Genomic DNA, 16395 nt, shown 5'->3' on the forward strand with positions numbered 1-16395 from the left:
CATTCTGCTCTTGGAGAGCTGCACTTCCATGTAAGACAACTTCCATGAAGTGACACCTGCCCTGTTTCTACTTATACTGCTCAGACCTATCCCCAACAAAAGAACAGAATTTCCTGCCTTATACCACTTAACTTTGCTCTTATCAGTAAAAGTGAAAAGCAGATTTGTGATGGGGTTGTCTGCTCCTTAAGGGCAGTAATGTCTAGTGGTTGACCCACCCCGTTACACAGCATGGCCCTTTAAGACTTTGAAAGGTCCTATCATACACGCAAAGAGAGATCTGGGAGATATTGGGAGAGGGGAAATGGTTCCAGGAGTAAAAAATGTTCGGAAGAAATCCCATTACTGTTTCTTTAAGGGCTCATGGACTGGAGCCTTGCAGAGAGAGTGGGGAAACGTCCCCCTTTCCTCCTAGCCAATTGGGAATCAGCTGGGAGGAGGGGACCAGTATAAAAGTTGACTCCTCTCTCATAGCAGGGCAGATACCAGCAGGAGAAGATGGGCCTGCTGAATCCTGAGCCTCTGAGGCCTAATTAGGGGGGAAAGCCACAGCTGAGGAAAAATCTGGCTAAGGCCCTACAATGGGCTAAATGATAACACACTTGAGGAAGTAGAGCTGGAGACTCCTGGTTTAAGGAGAGGGATAATAATTGTCTCAATTACCCATCTCCAGGTGGAGGACGGGGTCTTCTGCCATCTGGAGAGACAGAGTGACTGTTTCATTAACATAGACTCCTGCTATACGGAGAGACAGAGGTCAACCTGAGGGGACTGGAAACAGAACTCAGTGGGCAGGCTGCAGAGGAACCCTGACAGCCAGGAGAACCTTTGTTTATTTGGGACTTTTGTTATGGACTATTTTGTATGCGGTTTTATAATAAAATCAGCCCCAAGCAGCAGATTATTGAGTTAAGAGGGCAGGAAGTGGAGTAATTGACTTCCTGAGAGGGGAAACTGAGGCATGACCCACCTGCAGTGCCATGCCCGACTGAAAGGAGGCATGCCAAGATGACCTCCATGCCATCACAAGGGAGATTTAGTTTCCTTCACTCAAAACACAAACTAACATTTCCGCTTAAAAGACTTTTTTATGTAAGGAGGGGTGATTTAGTAGACTACAATGCAAACACTTACGTCAGGACAAGAAAGCACTAGTCTTTATGCCCTCATGGTTAATGAAAAATCCTACCTCTCTGAAAATGACTGTGTACCAAGCTTTATTCCACACTGTTTGTGATTAATATCATGGACACTCATCAAAAGTCTATACAACGTACTTGTTCAACAACCCATAGTTGGCTGTGTCTTGTCAATACAAAACAATTAAAGTAAAAAGGTAAATCAGGTAAATGAGGAAGAAATAAAATGTGTTTTGAAAATGTTATTACACTACTTAAACACATGGTTTACACAGTAAAAAAAAACTTATCAAACCGTTGTAATGAATCCAGGGTTTATCAGAGAGTGAAATAACAAGCAACTCCCTTTTACCATCTCCCGTCATTTCAAAGAGAAAACGAAAAGGCAAAAGTCTCAATTCATTTTGTTTTTTACATTAAGAAACAATTATCAGGGCACACGTCTCCACTTTCATCAGCACTACAGCTGTCTAGGGCATATTCTGCACGTTAGCACATTGCACATGGGATAAAAATAGAATAACCAAGATATACCTACAGTGTGGATCACAAAGGAGAATTTTGTTTTACAATACAATAAACTATACAATTAAATAATTCCAAATGGCTTGTGAACCAAATATGTTCAGAGTAAAGAGAGAATATGATGAACTTCAAGATGCAAAGTGCTGTTCAAAGCAGATAAAGAAAAACTGAGCAACCTGCCTTCCCCTTCCCTGAAGCCTCTTGTTACAGTGACAATGTTAACTACAGCAGATTAGGTTTGTTAGTGTGGAAGAGCATGTAAAGCGTTATACAGCTCTCCTGTGCTACAATCACTACTCTTTGTGGTAGGTGTTGGCTCTGAGACACAGATAAAAGGCATGATGAGGATAAAGTGAAATGAAGAGAAGAGAAATGTGACCATGACTAATACTTACATACCACTGAGAGAAAAATAAATGTTGTGGCAGAGATAAACAGAAGATAGAAGCCAGGAAACAATAACAAAGTATTATACCTGTGGGCAGAGGCTCTTTAATCTCTGACTGCGTAGGAGGAGGCTGGGTTATAATCATGAAAATGCTCAGTATGTTATCAACTACTACGGAAGGTCTGGAACAAACCAAAGCCAACCCAACTATCAATTTTCTGAGGAGCAGTGTGTCAAGGTTCTGCTTCATCTGAAAATTTTAAAAATGTAGTTGTAAAAAACAAAAACAAAAAAATCTTAAAAATCCATTACTGGTTTAAAAATAAACGTAAACAAATTTCCAAAAATTAGATATCTTTAGAAATCACTTTAATTTTGTTTAAATATTTATTTTTTAAAAAGAACGACAATAATATATTTATTTCCACTATTATTATTACTGTTATTTGTATTATGGTAGCCACAGGATATGTCAATCAGGATCAGAAGCCTCATTGTGCTGGGTTACAAAAAACACCCTCTCCAGATTTCAGAGGAATTATAGACCTAATTCCAGAATGACTAGGATTTTTAGACTGCTTCTGAATAATTCAGAATCTTTCCAAGCTGAAGGACTAGCCTTTGGAAAGAAGATTTACTTTAAACTGGCTTGTAGCTACAGCGAGTCATCTTGAAAAGTATGTTGCATTCCTTAATTATGCTGCAGAAATGAAGTATAATTTCAAAAAAAAAATACAACACTAGCTAAAGGCAATGTTTCTCAGCAAACACAAACATAACATCAAAGGGAGAATCCAGAAAATATGAATCTTTAATTTTCCACTTTGACTGTAAAGGTTAAGTATATATCTAGTTGGATAAGTACGTATCATCCAAGCTGTTGATTGCTTTTGTAAAATGCCAAAACACTGATGTAATGTGATTCCCTACTTTCAAACAGTTTACTGGGGAAACTACCAAAAGGTTAACTAGCTGCTGCTTCTTATGTCCTCCCACCACAATCATAGGTTTTTCCAATGTTAGGCACATGATATGGCCCCTTCTGTACACCTGGTGAGATCTTCCATGGTGCACGGTTCCTCCAGGAGCCGACAGACCAACAGACATTCCATGGTCTGTATTTCAAAACAGTCACACGTGTCTGGATTGTTAGAATACCCCACTTCCACATATTGACTTTTGACTTGGCAACTCTTGCTCAGAGGTGATTTAAACATCTCAACAGCGGCCAATCCTCTGTGGAAAGGTGTTCAGCAACGTTGATGTGCATTTTGACGTCCTTGTTGAGTATTTTGAGCCGTATGCACCACATTTTCAGTCACGTAGCCTTCAGTGATTTTTAAAAGCAGTTCTGTTGCAGGGAGGTAGCTTTTCAACGATTTCGGGCAGCTAACTACTGCAGTGTGGCTATGTAGCAGATGTCTGGTATCTCTGACCTGTCGTAATCATTCCATTTTGCATGTGACTGCTCTCCTAATATCTGGTGAAGCGATTCCAGCAAGCACATAAAGGCTATTCAAGTTTGTTGGTTTTAGACATCCTGTGACGTAGTGGCAGCTGTCATTCAGCACAGAATCCAGCTTCTTTGTGTGAAGCAATCTTTCCAACACCAGACATGCAAATTTGGCCACCAAATAATAAAGTGCAAGAGTGGTAGCTTTTAAAGTTACTGGGTTGGTTCCTCATTTTGAATCTGAAAGCTTCCTGAGTATGTTGCCCCGGGTGCTAGCTTTGCCTTTTGCCGTCTCCATGTGTGCCTTGAAGGAGAGAATGCCGTCTAGCATCACTCCAAGGTAAACAGGATTCTAGCAGTGGGCAAGTGACACCCCATTCCAGATGATGTTGAGTTGTCTACTGGCCTCACGATTCCGAAGATGGAAGAGACTCACTTGTGTTTTGGCTGGGTTGGTGTGCAATTGGTTCTTGGTGTAATAGACAGAGAGCCCAAACAGCACTGATGTTAACAGAACTTTGATCTGGGCGTGATCCTTGGCTCGGCCAGCAATGGATAGGTTGGTGGCATAGATAAAACTTTCCTCCAATTTCAGCTGGGGTGAAGTCATGACAGGCAAAGTCATTCGCACGTAGCAAGTCCTCTGACAGGTCCTACTAGATTTACAAAAGGACTGCTTCTCCCTTCATTCGACAGAGATTAAACAGTCTCCTCTACCTGCCTTCATGTGGAAGATCTTCAACAAGTCAATCCCACAATATTCTGCTGAGAACTGCTTTGATTTCACATAGCTCATGTGTACACAGCAAGTTGGAGTTTGTGAATCACTTCATAACACTGAAAATATTAAACCTGTAATTTTCATTAATCATAATGTTATGGGTAGTCTGTGCCTGTACTAGAGGAACACAGCTAGTTACCTTTGAAACTCTGCATGCAGTCAGGAGGCTTAAAGAGGTGTCACAGAGTCAGAGACTAACTGCACTGGAGGAGGCATAGCTACAAGATAGTCCAATTTGTTGTCTGAGAATGAGCTTCAGTTTTGTCATGGTTATATTTATTATTTGTATTGCAGTAGTACTTAGAAGCCCAAACTGAAATTGGGGCCCTCTTAATAAGAGAGAGTCCCAAGATAGACAAGAGGGGAAACAGAGGCACAGAGTGGTGAAGTGACTTGCTCCTCAAGGTCGCACAGCAGTTTAGCGGCAGCACAGCAGTCTCCTAAGTCCCAGTCCAGTGCCCTATTCAACAGACCATACTGCTGGGACAATCACAGGACGAATGCCTTGCAGTCTGGTATGAGATAACTGGATCCTGCAGTGCAGCCATTTGGGATAACAGGTCAGGTATTCATTTGGCAAGGACAATCTATACCATTGGCATGTTGGCCAATGTCAATAAAGTTGAAGTCTGGTTTTTCATTGCATCATAGCACATTTTCACAGACAATGTTCAATATAGCTGAAACCTTTTGCATGTCACATGTAAACCTGCATTTAAACAAGGGCCACTTGAAAGAGCTGTAAAGGGACTGCTGAAGTGTAACAACATAGCTATAAAATCTCATAATAGGGTAAAACCTCCTCTCAATATACAGTGATTCACCACCTTAGTGTTAATGGAAAACAGAAGACAAAACCTCTAACTCATGATGAGAACATACCCTTGAAGGCAAAATTCTCCTTTCAAGTCTGTACTCTTATTCCCAGTACCATCCGCTATTGCATAATATGCACCAATTTCATGTGTGGAATTCCCAGTGTCACGAGTGGAATGTGTGAAAGGAGTGTAAAATAGGCAATTAATTTCTGAAAGTTGCTCAGAGAGAAAAATTTTGCTGCTGGTGTTTAACTTGCATTTGAGAGAGGAGGAAGTGTAAATGTGATACCACAGAGACCCAAGACTACTTACTAGATTGTGTTATCACTTAGTTTAACCAAACAGTTAAATAGAGTAAACACAATCCTTTTAGAGACAATACTTAGTAAACACTTAGCAAGCCAAATTTGAGATCCCTGGATGAAAGGCAGTAAAAGTGAAATGCACAACAGTTGGTCCACAGGTGAGCAGATATACTATACTGGCCAAGTCAATGCTAGCTGTAAATCTGGGCCTAAATGTTTATTAGGTGTGTCTTACAGAGTTTACAAACTTAATTCTCAGTAGCTTCATGCATACCTGAAGCACAAATTACTTTACAGAAGTAACAAAAACCAACCCAGTATTGCCTAGTAGGAGGTCAAAGAATTTGAGTAGAGCGACCTGGCTCATGCCTTTGAATTCTAGAGTTAGGGTCATATAAAGAAAACAGCCTCCTGTGATGGACAATGAATGAAATGGTACCAGCTTCAATGGTTCCACTCAGGGTTCTACTCACCTATGGAATAAATACATTTTCAGAAGTGGTTGTAGTGAGATAAGTAAACACTGCATCATTTCTTTTAACACAACAGAAATGCTCTTTTGATTATTCAGAAGTCAATTAGTAAGAACTGCCTCTGAAGCCTCCTATTAGAGGTTTAATAGCAATGAGGTGCAAGTACACTTACCAGCAACACTACAATCAAGTAGAGATTTTTGCTTTAACAAAATCTATATTTATATGATTACATTTCCTATGGTTGAGGGCAGCTGTAATTAATGGATTTCCCTCCTTCCCCTAATGTAGCCATTTGTCAATTTAAACACAGAATGTCCAATCAATTTTGATGTATTTAGTAAGCAATTTGTCAAAAAGTGCTGCAGAGCAGTTAATATATTAATTCTTGTCATAGGCGTGCTTCTGACAACTGCAGGGCCTCTCCATAAAATTGTTCTTGATGAGCCTAAACTGTTACCCGGAACTTGAAGGTGCCCCTTTCCATGGTAGTAAGAGAGAAATTATACAAAACTATATACAAGAGGCAACTTTATGTACGGTCCAAATTTGCTTCAATTTGAATATATTCATTTTAGTCTATTTTTGTTCTGATTTAGAGTAAATCTTGTTCTTAAATGTGTTTGGCCCAAATGTGTCAAACGTCTGAAGGTATTTTTATACCATCCTTCCACAATAACAGGCAACTAGATTGAAAAAAAGATTTCACTTTCAGCTTTTGTAAGATTGACTGTGGACTTTATCAATGGAGTGGATACAATATTGTATTAAAATACATTTTTAAGGAGGAAATTGCTAGTCATTGGGGAAATTCATAAATTGCCTACATTAAAAGAACCCCAACAAGAATCATTACGGTGTTTGATTTACACAGCAAAGTCACAAAATAAATTATACTTAGCATTTATACAGAACCATACATGTTCAAAACTCTTTACAAAAACACTTCACATCCCTTGTGAGGTGGGTACAGTAAACATCACCCCATTTTACAGAACTCAAACAGGGGAAGCAATTTGCCCCAAGTCACACACACTGAGTCATGGCAGAACTGGGAGTAGAATTCTGGGATTAAATGTCACCCCACTGAAGTCAATGGGAGTTTTCCCATTGAAATAACTGAGCCAGGATTTCACCCCCGGAGTTTTAGATTCCCAACCCTCCTCTTGTAAGAAAAGACTAAGACTTTCTCTGAAGCTACAAAAGCTTATCAGTACCTGCCTAGCAGTAAGAGCATTTCAAATAATGTCTACTTTTATATGGATCTGTCAAACAGGGAAAAAAAAAGTCCCCTCAACATAATTGCTAGATCACAGATGGATAATACAGTGGAACTCCCTCTTACATTGCAGTCACTTTCTCCCGCCCCTCTCACTATCAGTGGAGGTTCACTATAACTAGAAATGTAATTTTAACACTGTGTTCTAAAGGAAATGGGGAGCTGCATTCTACTTCGGTATAAATACAGCTTCCAGGTTCACTTTAATGAAATTTTCTCATCAAACGAAAGGCAAAATAAACTACACAAAATCAGGATTAAAATCATTCTGCATTTTGAATACTTCTCTATGGTACCTATTCTATCTCAGTCTGAATCCTTCCTGTGCTATCAAACTTTGCATATGGAATGAACAAGACTCTGTCATCCCTGTCTATCATGGGATGCTCTTTATATGTCTTCTGTGTTCTTAAGCCTCATAGGTTTCTACCAATGGTTTTAAACCTTTCATTTGCAGATGCCTAAAAAATTTCAAATGGAGGTGTGGACCCCTTTGGAAATCTTAGGTATAGTCTGTGGACTCCCAGGGATCCACGGGTCACAGGTTGAAAACCACTGAACTCTGATAACGGCAACCTTTCGCGGGCCCCTTAGACACAGTCTGCAAACCCCCCCAGGAGTCCGCGGACCACAGGTTGAAAACCATTGGTTTTACTATAGGCCCTGGAAAACTCTCTCCTTTAAAGCTTATGCTGAAATAAATTTGTTAGTCTCTAACGTGCCACAAGTACTCCTGTTCTTTTTGCGGATACAAACTAACACGGCTGCTACTTTGTAATCTCTCCTTTATACATTCTCTTATACGATATATATCAATAAAACAAATATCGGGTCACTTTGGCCCAGTCAACAACCTAGAAATCACCGTGCACAATATCATCTGTAATGCTATTAAATTCACACATAAAATTGCTCGAAAGTCTTCAGGTCAAGAACAAAAATGACCAGAAATTGATGCAAGCAGGATTTAGAGCTGAAGAAAATTCATACACTAAATAACACATAATTGCTTTGATTATAGATGTAGTGCTGGGGCTCTGATTATCGTTATTGTGGCAGGTGACCGCTGCTTGAAGATGTATAAGCAGTTCAACATGTATGCTAGTTTTATTTTTTTTGTATGCATTAACCATAGTAAAAGCACCTAGGACAATGAATGGAGGCTTTAATATAAATGGGAATAAATAAATAAATAGTGCAGCATCTCTTTTTTTCTCCTGGCTATTCATTATGATGGCAAAATTAGAAACTAGCCATTTACTTGTAGGTGTCTTCAAATGGTATGTCCCTAAGCAACTTGCTAGCTGAAAAGAAACATGAATATTAGCATTGATAATCTGTCCTACTTTTTTTAGGTTCCCTATCAGAGGTGATCTAGGCCAAGGAACCCAGAATGAAGTTACTGCATGATTACCAAAATGGCCTGAAACACTATCACATTCATCCCACACAGTAATGCTATAAGTATCATATACAGCGACTGGAAAGGTGAGGGACTAAGGGCTGGTCCACACTTAGTCCGGACTTCGGACTAAGGTACGCAAATTCAGCTACGTTAATAACGTAGCTGAATTCGAAGTACCTTACTCCGGACTTACCGCGGTCCAGACGCGGCCGGAAGTCTCCCCCCGTCGACGCTGCGTACTCCTCTCGGCGAGCTGGAGTACCGGCGCCGACTGTGAGCACTTACGGGATCGATCCGGGATCGATTTATCGCGTCTTAACCAGACGCGATAAATCGATCCCAGAACATCGATGGCGTGCCGCCGGACCAGCCGGTAAGTGAAGACTAGGCCTAAGGAACAGGAGGTGTAGGCTTCTGACTGTAGTCAGGCTTACATATTTCCACAGACATTTAATTGAATGCAATGTACGAGTACCTATATGTATGCAAGTATGTAATATAAAGAGGAGGAGGTTAGCTGAGTAATTCCCTTCAGCCATGCCACAAAAGAGAAAAATCACTTGTGTAAAGCTTTAGCCACCAGTACCTGAACTAAAATTATTCATTAGAAAGAAACCTGCTATAGTTTCATGGTTGCAACTAATTAATTGTCACAGAAATAAAGCACACTTCAACAGCTTGCCTCAACAGCTCACACTTATTAGCCACGTCTTAATTCCTGAGTACTAGTTAGAGGAGGCAAGCAACAGTTAGAGAATAGAAAAGGATGAATCTTAGCTACTCTCCACAGAAAATCAGGTTCTTTACAGGTTAAGCTCCTCGGGTTGTGGACTGTCTCTTCCTATGTATTTGTATAGTGCCTATAGTTCGGATAACATAACAGGGTCCTGATCCTGATTGGTGCCGCTGGGTGATACAGGAAATAAATTATTATTAATAACAATATCAATAATCTAGTCACACCAGATGACGTTACACACGTCACACATATAACACATAGGAAGAACAAAACATAACGGAACTTCCTTGCTTTAGTGAGATTGGTTTTGAAAGGGGAGGAATGGGAGAGGTTACAGCAGAATAAAGTGGGAAGCAGCACTTTCTTGATAGCAGCAACGGCGGTGCCAGCAATTGAGGTGAAAAGAGCATGTGTTACGACCAGCAAACCTATAAAACACAGTTTCAAATGCCTGATATCAAAGTCCTCAAAATCATGATAGGTCTAAACCCTGTGCAGGGTAAACCCTAAGAAAATTACATCTGAAATGAAATCTGTTCCATCAGAAGACTAAGGAGATTCTTGGTCCTCTGACATTCCCACTTTGACCAAATGTGTAAGAAGCCTGAAGCAGTTATCAGCAGGATACTGATGTTTCCTGTAGGTCAGCAGGTTATGAATTTAAAATGCAGGTCACTTAGGAGCCATGAACTTGTAGAGACGTCCACATCCCTCCTCACCCAGTTTCCCCATTTTTCTCCAATGCCGTGATAAAAGGAACACTGACTATTAGAGAGCTCAGGTAGAAGTGTACCGCATAGTCAGGATCAAGGTTTTTGCAGCAGATGTCACAGATGACCTCAAAGCAATCAAACAGCTGTGCAAACTCACTTACAACTACCCTTGGGATAAAGGTCGTGGACACTTGTTCAACAAAATATTTCTTCAAACAATGGTTCCTTTTAACCGGGCATATAACTTTACATAAAACTGTGAATATAACTTTAAAATCTTTCTAATAATATGGCTAAAAGCTGAACATAAATAACTAAATCCACTATTTTAAAACCGTTCTCTTGTCATACAGTAACCAATATCTTATTGGCCTACTTTCCAAAGATTAAAGAATAAGATTTTGCTATTCTGCTTTAGCATCAAACTGCATATTTACGAAAACCTGCAAAGTATACCCTTCAACCAGACTACCAGACGTTTCATTGTTCTATCCGTCTGCTGATAGAGGTACCCTGTGTTAGAAAAGCACACACAGTATTTTTCAATGACCTGGGGGCAAAGGTCACTTATTATAAATGGATAATGAGACCTAATGCAATGTTCTGAGTGTGGACAAAGAAAGGGTCTATCCATAGCCCCCTGTGACTTGGTCATTCAGGCTTTTATTTCCCCTGCACACTTAATGGAGCCAAACAATTGGCAGAAATGCTATACAGAAAGACTGAAACCGAGAGAAACTGCTGTATTGTAACTCTGATGGACAGATACAAATAGTGACCCTGAAACGGCGCCAGAATTCCTTTTACCACTAACATGGCAGACAGCTGTAGCATTCACCCTAAACTCCCATTTAGCCATTTGCTGGCAATTAAACTTACTGACGGAAGTGATAGCACATCAAACCACAGGCTACAGCTAATGTCAACCCATTACATTACTGCAGGTAAGCAGAGCCAGATAATTCCATTTTAGCATATATTTCCTAGGAAGAAGGCAAACAGGTATTTTTTTTTCTTGTGAATCCTGTTTTGTTTAATGGAACCTACTTGCTCAGGACTTTACAGCGTAGCCTCAAAAATCAGAGCATAACAAAACTGGAAAGCAAATATATCACACAAAATTCAGAACAGTATTTTCTCTGTTAATGCTATTCTTTATTGTCAATTTTCTTGATTTAAATCTGCAGTATTAAGATTTTCTTTTTTCCTCCTATACTCCTGTATTAGATCTGTCAACTTACACTGTTCCCTCTTACCTTAATTAAAATTTTATTTAAAAAAAAAAAACAAATCAAGGTAACTCAAACTCTGCAAATGAATTTTTAATACACATTTAGGTAGCATTTTTAAATTAACAAAATGTGTGCTATAAAAATAACAGATAATGTGTACAAAGACGAAGTTATTAGGAAGGTATCTCAAAATAGTAAAATACACTCAATGTGGAATTTTATCTTATTTTTCTTTCTTTAAAAGGCTCTCTCAGTACAAGAAGCAATTTGAGTTGTGTAGCTTTTTAAGCATTTATTAAAGTAGACAATGTGTCCATATTCATCCCTGATTTCAAGGTCAGGGATGAATCTGGCTCCCATACATGTATAACACTAAAGGATTTTATTTTCGCCACATTTATACGACACATGACTACTAATTTAATCAGAAATTGAAAAAGTACATAAATAAAACTGTTCTGTATAAAGTTACCTAAATTCAGAAATCAGACGTCTGTGTTTCTGGACACATACCGGAATAACTGTATGCAATGTAAAAATGTCTATATGCAGGTAAGTGTGCAGTGAAAATACTTGTACTCAGTGAGGATGAAAGAACAAATGAACAGAAAATGTTGAAAAAGGGCAGGTCTGGCCCAAACAGGCAAACTGCATAAACTCACAAACATTACTGGAGTGAGTAAGTTCAAGTTTCTATTGACCAGATTTCTATTGGCTCGGGAACCAGCCATTCCCATTTTTTTAAATAACTGCACAAGGCATTAACCTTGAAATCATTATAGAACAAAATCTATTGATAAACATGAACTTACACATTGAACGCTTTTTATTCCACAAAAGACTCACGTATCTTCTTGATCTGTTGCTTTTTCCCTTATACGGGCATGTTTATTATTAACAGCACAAGAGAATACATATTCCAGGAAAGAGGCAAAATACGAGACAGCATCCCAGGTCCTGCTCATAAGGATGGGGAAGAGATGAGGCACTTTCTTCCACATATTAATTCCATCAAAGCAGGTGGAGTATTTTAATGACTTCGGCAGATGAAGCCCTAATATATCCTTTTTTGGTCCTATTGCCAAAAAGATGTGCAATGACAACACCAGAAGAGGATGGGTAAGAAGTAGCTTTCAAAGTCTCAAAACTAGAACAAACCATCAGTAGCATGAGCATACTGTGCATAAGCAATTAGCTCACCCTGTGTTATGAAACTAACTAGTTACTCTGCACTATGAGCTACTGGAGGCGATTGACAAAACGTACAAACACATCACCTAGAGCTAGGAACACAACTCCAGATTTAGTTACCCAAGTAAGTGGCCTGAATGTCAGTGGGGATGAATAGCCAGAGCTCTTGTTGACTTCAGTTGAAGCTATGGGTACTTGGCACCCGTGAATATTTACCTCGAAGCCTAACTTTAGACACTTACATTTTAAAATGTTGAGCTCTCTAAGTTGAATATCCTAAATACTGCATAACTAACAAGCACCCTCACAAGAATCCCTCAAACAAATCAGAACCCATGTACTTTTATTTGAAAGTAACACACTGCCAAATCCCAGCAAGACGCCTGCTTGTGTATTACAGAAGCTATTGTGGCTGAAAGAGACACAATTAATGCATTCATTTTTGTGCAGTTTTGCCCTATTTCTCTGTGTTTTCCTTTGCTTTCATGAAGCACAACATATACCAGTAATTTGTCTAAAGGAGTTGTGTTCCTACAATGATGTACATCTTTACCCCAATATAACGCTGTCCTCAGGAGCCAAAAAATCTAACCGCGTTATATCGAACTTGTTTTGATCCACCGGAGTGTGCAGCCCCGCCCCCTGGGAGCACTGCTTTACCGCGTTATATCCGAATTTGTGTTATATCAGGTCATGTTATATTGGGGTAGAGGTGTATATGAACAACGTCTTCCAAAGGGAATGCAGTCCAAAGAAAGGTGATCAAATCTAACCACCTAAGTAGCAGTTTGTATACTAGTCTGAAATTTGCTCTTGCCAAATTGTTTATGGGAACTGGGGCAATGAATTTATTCTGTCCACAGCTTTTTATTCCAAATAAAACTTGTTCAAATTAACCATTTTTCCTTGCGTCCATAAAATAGACTAAATCAAGTCTCTCTGTTCTTTCAAACCTCAAATTCATGTTCTGTGTTCATTAGCATTTTCTCTCTACTATGAAATCATTTTCAATGTAATTTCTCTGGGTGGTGAAAGGTTTTATATTGTTCTCCGCTCTTGCAAAAGCAGTACTAATTTACAACTTGGTCATCCTTTCCATAGCAACCTTCACCAGATAATTCCAAAGATGTCTGCTGTAAATACACTATACACTGCAGTGGGTCTGCTATCAAAATACGGGATTGGATTAATGCATCCACTTTACTGCCTGTGTTGTAAAAATATTAGATTATAGTCTGTACTTCTTCAGTTTTCACACATAAATTAGATACAGAATTTAACAATTCAATCTCTATACTTCCCTAGTGACTTTCATGTAGCAGAATTCCAAACTGATCTAATAAAAACATTAGTAATTCTTCCTTAATTAAGATGAAATTCACTCCTACAGAGAGCAAGCACAAAACCTGTGCACTATGTAAATCCCAGGTAAGCCCTATTTTGAAGGCTTAACTAGGACTTAAACAGTGTACAGGACTTGTTCTGACCCCCCACAAAACAGTAAATTTGACATTAAATAGAAAGGGAGGTGAAAAGTTAATGTCAGTCTTTATCAGCCACTGAGGTGTAAACAAAAATTACTCTTATGAGGGTTTTTCTGTGTAACAAAGGTAGGATTTTGTTTACCAGTCTGCATCATATTTATTTTGTTTGTTGATTATGAGGTAGCTCTACATCCTCCTCTCCCACTCTCCTTCCCAGGATGGACAATTTCTTTACTATTTCCACTTACATCGCTGTTTTCTCACCCTAATTATAATCTCCCAATTGCATTCACTGTCTATGCCACTCAATTCACACATCCAAATGAAACAAATGAAAATTCCGGTCATAATTCTCGACTGGGTTTTTAAGACTGGACCTCAGAAAACACATCCCTTATGGGTGAACAACATTTTGAACTATCAGAGCTAAAACATATTCATCTTAAATATGAATATAGGATAAAGGATATTGCATCTAGAAAATACAGTATAAAGTACAGAATAAAAGGTATGCCGAATTAAAACAAAAAATTACTATGCCTCCTGAATAGTCTCCCAACCAATATTCTGAGTTCCAGAAAGCATGCAACAAATGGACAGGTGGAGGTAATATCTCTAACTTGGCGCCAGTGTTGCTTTTACCAGTCATGTTTCAGACTTATAATCCTTTGACCCAGATATCCACTTTTTACATTTTTAATTGCTTAAACACGCTGGCATTGTTTGCACTGTCAATTAAGCAGAGGGTCTAGTTTCCCCATGAGCATCTTTACCTATACAAAGAGTTTCTTCTTCATATAACTTAAAGATGATTATTTTATAATTTTAATCTCAGCTACCCAATTGAGAAAATAGAGTCTCACTGTTTCCCCATAATAATCTCCCCATTTGTATTATACTAAGGAAAAGAAAATGCATGTAATGTTACTGAGCGTACAATGCAATATATGTTTGCTCCCTGAGATGAGGTCATGGATCTCGCACAATTTGTAGCAGGTGGCCAGACATCTCTGGAAATGCTGCCAAGATTCTAGAGGAAAGCAGCCGCTTGAGATTTGGGCTACAAATAGCCCAGCAATCAGGAATTCCAGGGGAGTGGGAAGAATGTCGACAAGCTGAGTTGTCAGCAAGCACCCGACTCATGAGGGAAAGTAAATACAAGCAACAGAAAGAAAGAGGCTGTAGGAGCATGACGATCTTAGGAGACCACGTGGGTATTCTCTCTGGCTTGCACTCATCTCCGGGATGTATGAAGCTCTATCTTATTGTCTGGATTCGGGTCTTCATGAAACCCTACCTAATACTCTATCACTATGAGTACATTTGGTTGTATGAAAACTCTGCAACTGATCCCTTACTGAAGTAAACTGTACCTTCCTGGAAAATTCTTTCCACAGAACTGCTTCCTTCAGTTCTAAGCTACCAGAACACCAGAGATCTGCTCCCCAGTTCCTCCTCTGGACCCACCCAAAGAAACCCACCCATAAATAAGGGTTGTCACATGGTATGTTGAAAACAGAACATTCATAATTAAAGCTAAGACACACTACATATTCTCCTGCATTTGGACACAATTGGGAAACTCAAGAAAGCATTTAGAAGATGCCCTATCATGTTTAGATGTACCTTGCAACACCAGCTACAACAGTGCCACATGAACGCCTGTTCTCACTTTCAGATGATGTAAATAAGAAGCGGGCAGCATATCTCCCGTAAATGTAAACAAACATGTTTGTCTTAGTGACTGGTTGAACCAGAAATAGGACTGAGTGGACTTGTAGGCTCTAAAGTTTTTAATTATTTTGTTTTTGAGTGCAGTTATGTGAAAAAAAATATATCGTGAAAATGCAACTTACAAATGTAGAAAAAAAGATTGCACTACAATACCTGTATGAGGTGAACTGAAAAGTACTATTTCTTTTATCTTTCTTACAGTGCAAATATTTGTAATAAAAAATAATAATATAAAGTGAGCCCTTTACACTTTGCATTCTGTGTTGTAATTGAAATCAATATATTTGAAAATGTAGAAAAACATTCAAAAATATAATAAATTTAAATTGGCATTCTATAATTAACAGTGCGATTAAAACTGTGATTAATTGCAACTTTTAAAAAAAATCTAGTTAATTTGTTTTACGTTAATCACTTAAGTTAACTGCGAATAATTGACAGCTCTACTTTTTATGGCATATTTTTAACCTGAAGCAAATTTTTCTAGTTGAGCTACAAATGGCTATTTTCATTAAATTAGGAACTTGTTGAGACATTTGACCAGGGCCATCCATAGCCATTTTGGTGCCCTATGCAGCCCCCAGGCCTCTTTGAGGGGACTGATTTGGGAGGCAAGGGGGAATCACCCTCTAGCACTCACCGCTGGCACGGCTGGGAGCCAGGGGACCAGAGCAGGCTGGGGGCGGGGCTGGGGCAGAGCAGAATTGGGAAGAGGCAGGGCAGGAGTGGAGCAGGG

The 16395-nt window shown here is 39.2% G+C and overlaps 1 protein-coding gene across 8 annotated transcripts in view; it reads right to left on the reverse strand.

The window, feature by feature from the left end:
* BCAS3 (BCAS3 microtubule associated cell migration factor) overlaps nt 1-16395 on the reverse strand; it is a 488663-nt gene that overhangs the window by 266400 nt on the left and 205868 nt on the right. The window lies entirely within an intron of this gene.

Source organism: Trachemys scripta, chromosome 18 (genome assembly GCF_013100865.1).
Source record: "Trachemys scripta elegans isolate TJP31775 chromosome 18, CAS_Tse_1.0, whole genome shotgun sequence".
Classification (NCBI taxonomy): domain Eukaryota; kingdom Metazoa; phylum Chordata; order Testudines; family Emydidae; genus Trachemys; species Trachemys scripta.